This window comes from Anabrus simplex, chromosome 14, assembly GCF_040414725.1.
Source record: "Anabrus simplex isolate iqAnaSimp1 chromosome 14, ASM4041472v1, whole genome shotgun sequence".
NCBI classification, from domain to species: Eukaryota; Metazoa; Arthropoda; class Insecta; order Orthoptera; family Tettigoniidae; genus Anabrus; species Anabrus simplex.
In genome coordinates this window covers 44,709,312-44,722,130 of record NC_090278.1, presented here as the reverse complement: position 1 = coordinate 44,722,130, position 12,819 = coordinate 44,709,312, and the positions used below count along the sequence as shown (strand labels likewise).

General features: G+C 38.6%; 1 protein-coding gene across 7 annotated transcripts in view; it reads left to right on the top strand.

Moving 5' to 3' along the window:
* Window positions 1-12,819, top strand: part of LOC136885719 (zinc finger and BTB domain-containing protein 14) — a 192,686-nt gene that overhangs the window by 35,525 nt on the left and 144,342 nt on the right. The window lies entirely within an intron of this gene.

Sequence of the window (12,819 nt, the reverse complement as noted above, 5' to 3'; positions counted from 1 at the left end):
GTATGGACAGTCCAATAGCAGCTAGTCTTGCTAAATTTGGAAAAGATTCCTTAAACTTGCATGTAGTTGCTAACTTCATCATTATTTGTTTAGATCTTAACCTGATGTAGGACTCCCCTTGGAACATTTTTAATGCAACAGACACCATTCCAGGTTTAGCGCTATTATAATTTATGGCTGGAGGGCTTCTCATTTTAGAGTAGAAACCAAGAAGCAGTTCGGAAGCTTCATTCTGATCTTGACTTTTTGCATTAAATACTCTTGAAAAGCAAGAAATGATGGTCATATCTGGATATTTGTGTTCTAGATGTTGGATAACAGTACCTATGTACTTGTCATAAATTGTTTTCTTGAAGGTCACAACATCGACATCTGAATAAGTGATGTGGAAGTCTGACCATTCACCTGCATGATGGTGATTGAGACTTTGAAAATGATTTCCTGGAGTGCCTTTCAATTGTAAGACACTGAGTTTTGTGGCTTCTAAGATTGGCTCAATTTCTGTCAAGTGAATATCTTGCGTTTGCCAAGCTGTAGACAATGTGCACAGAAGAGATAAGATCTCTGAAAGCATCATACTTGCAGCTAAGAAATTGTCTTCATGCACTTGTGTAAGCCTTCAGCTGTAATGTCATTCCTTTCAGTGGCCTCTCTTTCAAGTGCAGCAATGACACTCACCACAGATCTTCTTAGAGACTGTATAGCAGAGTCATGAGACAACCATCTAATATCACTGGCCATTTTAGTTTAATATGAGGGCTGTCATGATATTCTGGATTTCAGTTAAACCAGCCATCCTGACTGGAATTTTGAAAAAAGGAAAAGAGTTGTCTTAAAATATCCTTAAACTTCACTAAAGAAGGTACTTGAGCTGCAAGTGCCAGTCTGTGGTTTACCGTGTGTCCATTTGTTTCCTCTCTTAGCAGTGTTGCAACTTTCTTTTGTTTACCAATCATGACAGCTGCCCCATCAGGTCCTAAACCTACCAAATTACAACATTTTAACCCTAAATTTTCAAGGGTTTCAATTATTTTATTTGTTATGGTCTCAGCTTTACCATCAATGATGTTGCAGGTTGACACAAAACTAATATTAACCTCCGTTTCAAGTTGGTTGACATATTTTATATACACAGTGTCCGGCTCCATGGTTAAATGGTTAGCGTGCTGGCCTTTGGTCACAGGGGTCCCGGGTTCGATTTCCGGCAGGGTTGGGAATTTTAAGCATCATTGGTTAATTTCGCTGGCACGGGGGCTGGGTGTATGTGTCGCCTTCATCATCATTTCATCCTCATCATGATGCGCAGGTCGCATGCGGGCATCAAATCCAAAGATCTTCACCTGGCGATCCAAACATGTCCTCGGACACATCCGGCACTAAAAGTCATATGCCATTTCATGTATACAATAAGTTGCTTCAGTATGGAAATATTTATTTATCATGCCTTTGTAGGTGGCGAAGTTAGGGCTCTTGGCCCTCTCTTACACTTAACCACTGTACACATCATTGAGAGCAGAGTTTGAGTACATATTATATAATAAATGATAACCTACACAAAAATACCTTACACTTTTCTAACTCACATTCATACGATCATTCATTCTTTCCAGTCATACAAGTTAGTCAGCTGCATTCAGCAGGTAGTCTCGGCAAGCAGTCTTAAATTTAAGTAATGAAGTGGAATTTCTGACGCTGACAGGCAGGGAATTCCAAAGTCTAGAACCCGCCACAACAAAGGAGTTGTTGTACATGGAGGAGCGGTGAACAGGAATAGAAAGGGAGGAACCAGAGCGGGTATTACTGCAGTGAAAGGAGGACAAATACTTAAGCTGGTATGAAATGTATAGTGGTCTGTCTTCAGAGAGCAGTCTGTATATCTGTATCAGTATGTGATACATCCGTCGTTTGTCAGGTTTTAGCCATGAAATAGTGTAATAGTATGGGGTAACATGTGTGTCATAACTCAGACTGTATATAAATCTAAGGCAACAATTAAGCGCTCGCTGAAGTTTCGAAGTCTGCTCTTTTGTTGCGTCTACCAGAATGACGTCACAGTAGTCGAGGACGGGAAGCACAAGCGTTTGTATTAGTTTGACTCTCACAATACAAGGTAAAATATCGCTGTTTCTTTTAACCGAATGAAGTATCGAAAATATTTTTTTACACACATTCTTAATATATTCAGACCATTTTAAAGTTTCGTTCATTGTCACTCCTAGATTTCTCACAGTTTGGCTGAATGGGATAACTCTACCATTCAGTATAACTGAAGGAATAGTTTCGTATCTTAGTGTGGCCAACAATTTTTGAGAGCCAGTAATGATTGCTTGCGTCTTGGAGGGGTTAAGAAGGAGGGAATTTTTCAAGGAGTAAGCGTTAAGTCGCTGAAGGTCAGCATTGATGCCTGCTATGGCATGCGGCAAATCAGAGCTCTTACAGTGACAGTAAATTTGTAAGTCGTCCGCAAAAAGATGGTAGCTACAATTCCTTAAATTAGAGGAAATGTCGTTTATATACAAAATAAAGAGCAATGGGCCTAAAACACTACCCTGCGGCGTGCCTTCCTTCCTGGTTCACCAGTGAGAGGTTTGATTAAGGGTTATAATTCGTTGCGCGCGATTTTTGAGGTACGATGAAAAGAAATTAATAGTTCGTTGATCGAAGTAGTAAGATTGCATCTTGTTTAATAGAGTCTTGATATTTATAGTGTCAAATGCGCTACTGAAATCGAGGAGAGTAAGTATTGTCACTAGTCTTTGGTCCATTGCGTGCCGTATGTCATCAGTCACTTTGAGCAGGGCAGTTGCTGTGCTGTGTCCCTTCTTGAAGCCAGATTGCAATGGGTCTAGGAGAGAATGGTTATTTAAGTATTCCAACACCTGCTCGTGAACCAGACGTTCGAGTGCTTTGGAAATCGCTGGTAAGATAGAAATTAGTCTGTAGTCGGATGGTAGGGAGGGGTCAGGTTTCTTAGGCACAGGGATAACATTAGCTAGTTTCCATAGTGAAGGAAAGGTTCCGTTTTTAAGGCAGTAGTTGAAAATGTGGGTAATAATTGGTAAAACAGCACCAATAATGTTGTGTAAGAAAGTTATAGGGATATCATCCACTCCTCTGGCTTTTGATTTGATAGAATATAATACTTTTTTAACTTTATTAGCAGTAACAGGGTGGAATGTGAAATGTTGTTTGTCAGGTAAAGGGTTCATAACGGGGTTGGGTACTGAGTTTGGGGAATTTAGTACATTAGGTGGTGTTCTTTCTTCAGTAAAAAACTCATTTAACTTATCGAGTGGTATGTGTGGCACATGGGGTTGTTGTCGAGGTTTCCCTATGCCTAAGGAACGAAGCGCGTTCCAAGCACTGCCAGAATTCATGTTTGCAGTCATGCTTTTCAAATATGTAAATTTACGGTTTCTAACGAACTGTTTAACTCTATTTCTAAGGACCCGATAATTTTCGAAGTCACTTTGGTCACGAGTTCGTTTAAAGCGTCGGTAAAGTGCATCGCGGTGGGCCATCATGTTTTTTATTTCACTATTTAGCCAGGGACAAGATGGGCGTGTACATTTTATCTGTCGCTTAGGGGCGTGTTTATCGTACAGAGTGATTACAAGGGAGTTGAACTTGTCTACTTTCACGTCTATATCGTCCAATAGGAGTATGTCATTCCAGGGTAGATTGTAAGCGTCATGTCTTAACTCGTCCATATCCATGTCTTTTGTGTTTCTGGAAATAACATACTTAGGTTTATATTTTGGCATTCGGAGGGAGTAGGATAGGTAGATAAGGTCATGAGTGGAGATGGCTGGGACTGGAATCTGGCCGTGAGTTATGACTTTGTTTGGGTTATTTGTCACAATGTGGTCAATAAGCGTGTGTGTTTCGTAATTTTCTGTGTAAGTGTGTTTAGTAGACTCTAAATGGAGGATGGTCATATCACAGGAAGAAAACATGTCAATAAATTGTTTAGTTTCGTGCGTTTTAGTAAGCATGTTAATGTTGAAGTCACCTACGGCAATAATATGCTCGTAGCTAGGCAGTAGGTCAAGTAAGCGAAATTCGAATTCAGTCATATTTGTTATTTTGGGCGGCTTGTATACAATAACTATAAGGAGTTTCTGTTGGTTAATAATGACTTCAACAAACATGAATTCTGGCCCTAGCTGTGCATTGTTAGATGATACACATATCACCCAGCTTTTAAAATCGTTTCTGCAGTACAAGGCCACCCCACCACCTCTTCTGCCATCGGATCTATCATGACGTAAGAGAGAATACCGGTCAAGTTGTTCCATACCAGAGGGTATGCTCGGAGTAAGCCAGCTTTCGCTAATAGCAAAAATATGGATATTATTTTCCCTCATTATGGCTTGAATTTCGTCGAAGTGCGCTACCAAGGAGAGTGCATTGACATGGCAACACTGTAAACAGTTGGTGGAGGGAGATAATGCCTGTTTGAGGAGCAAGCCAGTGGTGAGAGGTGACGGGGTGAGAGGGGGAATGTTGCCAAGGTCAGTGTCAGGTACAGAGCTCTGGATCAGCTGAATAACGGAATGTTAACGAAATAGTAGAACAGAAATAGCATGCAACTTACCTCGACATCCTGATATATGTTTACACTGACTACCACTAAGACACACACATAATACACTTATGAATAACAAGCAGATGCACTATCGAGCTGTGCTGTTCCATTTTAATTGTCACAATTATCTCGCAGATTTTTTATGTTATCCAGTTCCGCGACAGTGGTGATGGATCTTTTCGTCCCATTAGGCAGGTGAATTACGATGCGTCCATCTTGGGTCCATACACGGGATGGCCCGAAGTGATCCCTAGCCAGGTTTAATATGCACTTTCGGGTTTTGGTGAGGGACTCTGTGATGAGTACCTTAGTGCCCTTCAGGAGCCGCTTCGCCTTCCACACTCGGTCACGTTCGTGGTAACGGGTAAATTTAACTATTATTGGGCGCCTGCCTGTAGATACCACGTCAGCTGCTGAGCGCTGAGGCTGCCCAATCCTGTGGCACAGGTCGAAGCTCTCCATCGTGAAGTCCACGTTCAACTTCGTTCGGAAGGTTTCCCTCACTTTTCCGTAAATGTCCTCCCGCGGTTCCTCGGAGACTCCATGGATTAGGAGGCAGTTTCTACGGCTGTACTGTTCTCCTTCATCAATGAGTGCTTCTTGATGGTCGAGCTGCCGTGCTAACTTGCACAGCTCTTCTTTCAGCACGGCAAGTTCGGAGGAGATGGCGCCTCGGAAGTCTCGAAAATCCTGACTCAGCGAGTCTAGGGACTCTTCCCTGGGGTTGGCAGAGCTGGTTAACAACTGAAGGCGCGTCTCAAAGTCCTTCATCATTGCTTCAAAAGCATTAATCCGCTTATTAACTTTCTGGACGGACATATCTGTTGTTATTTGTGTCCAACTGGAACCACACTTTACAAGATCGCTTAGTACACACTTGCAGGACAAATATGCTACCAGTTATGCGGCTTCTGTGAGATATAGACAGAGCACTCCTACGCGTACGTTATAGTAGACGCCATGATGAAATGGATGATCTGTGGTTTCATCACAGAACACTGAAATAATCTGCTGAACGTATGTTCTTTAATATTTCACATGTAATTTCTGAAGCTATAACATCAAGTAACTCCTGCATTATTCTTTCTAAAGTATAGTTTGCATTATCACCAATATTAAGATGCTTTGAGTATGTACAACCCATAGCCTCGCAGTGTTTGAGCAATTTTCCATATAATGCAGTGTGTGGCAGTTCATTTTTTGCCAACCAATACATTGATCTTAGGGCTCCGAGGAAAGCATCTCTCTGTAAATTGTTTAAAATTTTGCCCAAATTCAGTTTCTTCTAATGCATGTCTTGCATTTAAGTTTGAACAAGAATCGGTATGCAGCTTGCTTTTTTCATGGTCAACTAAACTCTCCTTTTGAAGTCTTGCACATGGTATAATCAGCCAAGTTACTTCCTTCTTTGTCGGTTTCTTCAATGAAGAATTTATACATGTGGAACATAAAATACCATTTTCTTTCACAACTAACCACGTAAACTGCATAAACCAAGTCATTGTTGATGCCCAATAAGCCGTGTATAGGAGAATGTTTCACTTGTGGTTTTTCGTTTCGAATACTTTCCACTTCACCAGATGAACCGGCCTCAGCAATGTCTTTTTCGGAAATCTCATCTGGTGCTGAATTGTTACTTTTACTAGGTTCATTCTTAAAGGAACTTAGAAGAGTGGATGTTTACTAGATTTCCTGCTCATTTTGAGAACACAGAATTTGGCGTCAAGAACACGAAGAAATGAAACCGACAGTTCAGTTTAGCTAATTCCTGCCAGAAATTGAAAATAATACCAATATTCGTGATGAATTAGAAAGTAAAGCACAAGTGGAAAACACATTAACAATAGTTAAAATGTAGTTAAATCGGAACTATACTTTGTAAATCAACTGAAGTCCAATGTTAGCAGTTTTCTTTTTTAATCGTATGGCCTCAGCTACCGTGTGCAGACATTTCAATTTGACGCCATATTGCTGTCTTCTCATCAATTTCGACGTTCTGTTTTACTCTAGGCCCACTAGATGGCAGACCGAGTAAACCGAAACTCTCTTGGGTGTCTATGGCTGAGATTTAATGAATTTTGTCGGGTTAACACCAAATATGTCACCAGAGATCTTTTACATGCCGTCATCGTACAACATGGAGTGTCGAATGGACCTTTTTCCGCCCTTCAAAAATCCGACTACCTCTGCCGGGTTTGAACCCGCTATCTTGGGATCCGGAGGCCAACACTCTACACTGATCCATAGAGGCAGCTATGTTAGCAGTAGTAAATGTTAAAGAAACTAAAAGAACACCGAACAAACAGATTCTCTTCGAAAACAACTAAGTTGGTGACACTGAACACTAATACATACTCTATTGATTCCTGTGTTTCATATTTGAGTAATACCAAATATTTGGTAAAATATTGTGATGAGCTAGCAATGGAGTGGAGTCGAGAAAGTCAGTCTTGAGTCGAGTCCTGTGCCTGGAAATGGACACTGCTCCAGAATCGAGTCCATGGAATTACGCATTGGTATCTCTGACCGTTCGTAAAATTACTTGTAACAACGAAACTAGCAGGAATGTAATCATGATATAATGAAGGAAGTCTGTTGGAAATAGCGCTCAATGGCTCTAAGACAATGATATGGTTCAATATATGCAAAGTACATATATTTCAAATCTAGAATAAAATAATGAACAGAACCCCAAACTCAGTTGAATCTTAATTTACAATAATCTCATTAAACACTAGTGTGGTATTTGCTTTACCACTTCATGGAATTAAGTATTGAAGGACTGAATGTCAGTAATTTCTGTGTAGCTGCTAACACTGCCTTCATAATATACAGGCCGTACTGTTGAAAGTGCGCCGAATGCATCAGCTCATCAATGGAGGCGAGCTAAGTGAACGTTACAGATTGTGCTTGTGAATGTACTTCATAAGGATTGGGAGGATTCTTTAGATAATTGCAACTATTGAAAGACAGGCTTAATATTTAATTTTATATTGCATGCTTTTTCCTTAAATTTATCACATCAGGATTTACTTAAACAGCTGTTATTATGATAATGAGACCTCATAGTTTAGGTTAGGTATGGCATGTTCACGTGGTGAGTAATGTAAATTCAAGGGATGTAATACTTCTTGTGGAGTTTATTCATTTAATTGTTATCGTATAACACGTTTTTATGGAAATATAATGTGTTGCAAATTTAAATACGTGTGAAGGTTCGAAGTTGCCACAATGCTAAGAACGTGTGCGTACGGCAAATAAATACAACCATATAATTAAATATACACTAATATTTTAATTTTATTCATATGAGGGTTAGCTTATTAATCAAGAATAAAATAATGAACAGAACCCCAAACCTTATTAATGCAAGGTTACTTTGCATTAATAAGTTTCCTTGTATTGAATAGGCGGAACCACAATATATTTTTATTTTAATTGTGAGGGAAGGATACCTTTATGAAAAAAAATCCCAATGAAAATATACCTGCTAGAAGAATAACGGAGTATGTTTCACTCATTTCCTGAGCTGATGATGAGTTCTACTTTTCACTTCCTTCTTACACAGAATTATAGCAGGGTGTTTTATTGTTGATACAGAACAAGCATAAAAGTGGACAGTAACCAATCGAACCTACATATGGTCTTTTGTTAGTAATGTTGCTTACCCGCTGCCTTTTCTCCCCAAAATTAATTTGAGTAAAAACAAAACCCAGTCTAAAAATGTAGAAATAAAGGCAATTTATAAAACTTAACCTTCTGCTCATTTTCTTTAGCATTTTTATGCATATGTTATAAAATTAGACTATTGCTGGTAGATAACATTTAGATGTTGGAAGCAGTGCACCTTAATAATTAAGTAATTAATACCTAAGAAATAATTAAGGAATTATTCCTTGGCAATTTTCATGAATGTGGGAAGTAACTAACAGATCTTGCTGGTCAGTGTGTTAATATTTGGGGAAAACGTGGACTATTCCTAAACGAAAAACTATACAAATATTTGTGTGGAAGAAAGGGTCACTAGGAAGTCTTTGAAAGATAATGCCAGAAGTGTCAAGGGAAAAAAAAGTAAAAAACAAGGAAGCTACTGTATTTATGGCCATCTAGAGTTGTGGAGGCAAGGTCTATTATTATTATTATTATTATTATTATAATTATTGTTATTATTATTATTATTATTGTACGTTCGTTGTCTCCACTTTAATCCATAATAATTATTTGTTGGGTACATTGACGAGCAAAACACTGAAGCTTTGACCGCTTAGTTTGCACTTCAAACCTACTTCTCCTAAAATTACATGGACCTGACTTACGAATTACGATGCGATTACAGGTGTTAGTGATCTCACCTGTTATATTAATACAACATTTGTGAATATTTCATAATTACAAGGTACAGATGTATCAAGTCTTTGCATTGTGCGGGTTGGATGGAGGAAACATTTTGCCTCATTGCGTGATGTCATCACAGCTACAGTATGGCCTGTACATCAGGAAGGCAGTGCTGCTAGTGATATTGTTGCCTGGCTGAGTGGCTCAGATGGTTGAGGAGTTGGGCTTCTGACCCCAACCTGGCAGGTTTGATCCTGACTCAGTCCGGTAGTATTTGAAGGTGCTCAAATAAGTCAGTCTTGGTAGATTTACTGTCACGTAAAAGAACTCCTGCAGGACACAATTCCAGCACTGAGGCATCTCTGAAAACCATCTAAAGTAGTTACTAGGACGTAAAAACTACGTTATTATTATCATTATTAGTATAACACTGTTAATGACTTCACCAAGTTGACTGTGAGGATGCCGGTACTAAGCATCACATTGGGATGCATGACTTCATAATGCTGCTGCAACAGACATTCCTCTCCAATTGTTTCATCAATGTATTTCTATATTGAGAGAATGTAGTTAGAAGTTTGTGTTCTAGAACACTGCTAATATATCACAGTCACTATCTCATTCTTATAATGGTCTCTAACGATCCTGACCAATATTATATGGTATATTTCTTCCATTTGTATTGCATGGAATTTGTTAAAATAATTATTAATTCAAGTATTGTCCGACTCGTTGGTTGAACGGTCAGCGTACTGGCCTTCGGTTCAGAGGGTCCCGGGTTCGATTCCCGGCCGGTTCGGCGATTTGAACCTTAATTGGTTAATTCCAATGGCACGGGGGCTGGGTGTATGTGTTGTCTTCATCATCATTTCATCCTCATCACGACGTGCAGGTCGCCTACAGGCGTCAAATAGAAAGACCTGCACCTGGCGAGCCGAACCCGTCCTGGGATATCCCGGCACTAAAAGCCATACAACATTTCATTTCAGTTCAAGTATTAACAGAGAATTTTGAACTTCTAGTGTTCTACTGCTCGTTCAAAATCTCGTATCATCGGGCTTGTCACTTCATTGTTGTGGAGTGCCGTGCGAGTTTGTGACGTCATACAGAATCGAGCCAAGTGCTCGCATGCGATTCCATGCTGATCAAAGAACTGCTCACACACAACGCTATGTGATAGTCAAGCAAAACACTTAAATGCCATTGTCATTATGCTGACAATAATGAATATTTATAATTTAAATAAACAGTTTCACAGTATTTATAATTTAATTTGAAACAACCAATGACTCAAATATGTGTTCATATTATGTAACTGGCATACATCTAGGTTATGTTAGCCGGGCAGTCTGTAGAAACAGCCGGGCGGTGTGCGCATTAATAAATGTCCTAGGGAGAACACTGCAGTTGCCTGCCATAAGGCATTACACAAGTCTGTTGTAGTGACTGCTTGGGTTCCTGCTAGCCAGAATTCATATGTAACGGTCATCAGCTGCTGTTGTTGATGATGGACGGCCACTGCAAGAACGATCTCTCCTATTGATGGTAGCCAAAAACACACAGTGTGAAGTAATTGTATTATATCAGCCTCTTGCAAAAAAATTATCAGTGATTTCTTTAAGACCAGTGTTCTGTAAAGTAATTTTTCTGATCACTTGTTGTGTAACTGTAATTCAGTACAGTATTTCTCGGGTAATAGCCCAATCAATTGTGTTTGTTCTCCTTTCATTAATGCATCAGTTTTATAAATGTGGTTTAGTTTCGCATCTGAATACGTGACTTTGTTGTGAATTTAGTCGATATGGACTGTTTTTATTGCCACATACTATTAGAATTATTTATTTACCACAATTTTCTGGTCAGAAATAAGGACGGTCTAGAGGAAAGGGTGAGCCCCCATGTACATATAAAATGTTGCCTAGACCTATTTTAAGATTACATCTTATTTACAGTATTTACATCATTTACAAAATACGTAAATAACACTGTGTAATATATACATGTATACTTAATTTATAAATCCTCTGCTCACATACGTCCTTTCACTCATTCACCCGCACACCCGGAGACACATGCAGCAGTTCTGTTAAATAACATTTTTCTTTACATATATCTGAAATTTCAGCGTGATTAAACGTATCGATCAAGGGAAACCTTTGGCTAGGAGAAGGGACCTTGGGCATGATATTAAACTGTGTCCACAGACCAAGTGATTGCCGGTATAAGTAGTGCCAACAGCCTCTTTGGATGGTCGAGCACCCTCTTGTCCTTGGGCAGGAAACTACCCCTGATGGAACAGCTAGTAGATTGCCAACGGCATATGATGCAGAAGGCAATGGGAAACCACTGCATTAAAAATTTACAGGATATTTATAGTGTGCCATGCATTTAATAGAATTTGCCGATATTTAACGTGTCACGTTGTACGATCACTTAAATGCACCGGTTGTTCTCATATTGAAATCGAATAAATGGGCGTTTACAAATTTGCAACCACGCATTATATTTTAATATGTATCTGCAGCTTGATCTATTTTCTTTAACCGTAAAATAAAATAAAATAAATATTCTTTCATCGGCATATCTTTTGATTATGACGATATTATCCATTTCACATTTCGTTATTGAAGTCAAATAAGTTTCTAATCCGCTGCACGATACATCTCAGGGGATAGTATTATGTAAAAGAACCTTTTTTTTAATGTGGGATCAACTGAGCTACCATATATCCTCCTCTCTAGTTTGTCAGTCTATTCCTTTCCGCTTAAATGTAATTAAGAATATTAATAACTCAATCCTTAAGTTCATCCATTCACCATCTTGCAGTAACTCTAATGAAATGAAATAGCAAATGAATTAATTTAGATTCTTAACTTCTAGTTTATCTCAATTATGGTAATCCTTGGAATGAATTATAAAACTGATAACATACTTATTTACATACGTCGCGTTCTCATTTAAAAAATAAACAACATATCGTAATTAATACTATCCATGATTAAAATCAAGTCTTTCCCTCGAGGAAAGAAAATGTTGTAATCATAAAATTGAAATATTAGTGTAATGAAAAATCATTGAACATTCTCATCTATCATATTAAATAGTAAACCGAGCTCAATAGCTGCAGTCGCTTAAGTGCGGCCAGTATCCAGTAATCGAGAGATAGTGGGTTCGAGCTCCACTGTCGGCAGCCCTGAAGATGGTTTTCCGTGGTTTCCCATTTTCACACCAGACAAATGCTGGGGCTGTACCTTAATTAAGGCAACGGCCGCTTCCTTCCACTTCCTAGGCCTTTCCTCTCCCATCGTCGCCATAAGACATATCTGTGTCGGAGCGACGTGAAACAAAGTAGAAAAAAATAATTAAATAGTAATGGTGTTGAATATCTTGAGTATTCATTATGAAACATGTCAACATCACTATCAATGACAATATCAATAATAATATCAATAATAATAATAATATCAAGAATGGATATCCACAACCTTCTCAAGTTATTCATCTTGTCTTATTTTCTCAGATTATTATTTGTAACAAGTGCAGGATAAGTAAGTTCCTCTCATTATAGCTTTCAATGGCTATTCTACAACGTATAAACAAAAATAAAATTAATCAGTTCTTCCTGTCATTTGGCAAACTATATCCATGATATCTTTTGGAAAAATATGTGTGAGTTGGCTAACATACCATAATTATATCCATAAGTATGTCTAACATCTATCAGTGTCATAATCTCTTTCAAATATAGTTAACTAATCACGAAATTTTCAAGGAATATCGTTGATGAGATTTATTTACCCGATACTGGTATTAATTCAAATTATGAAGATGCTCCTTCCAATAAATTATGACTTCGACATAAATCAACTAAGACTATACATAATATGCAAAATTCT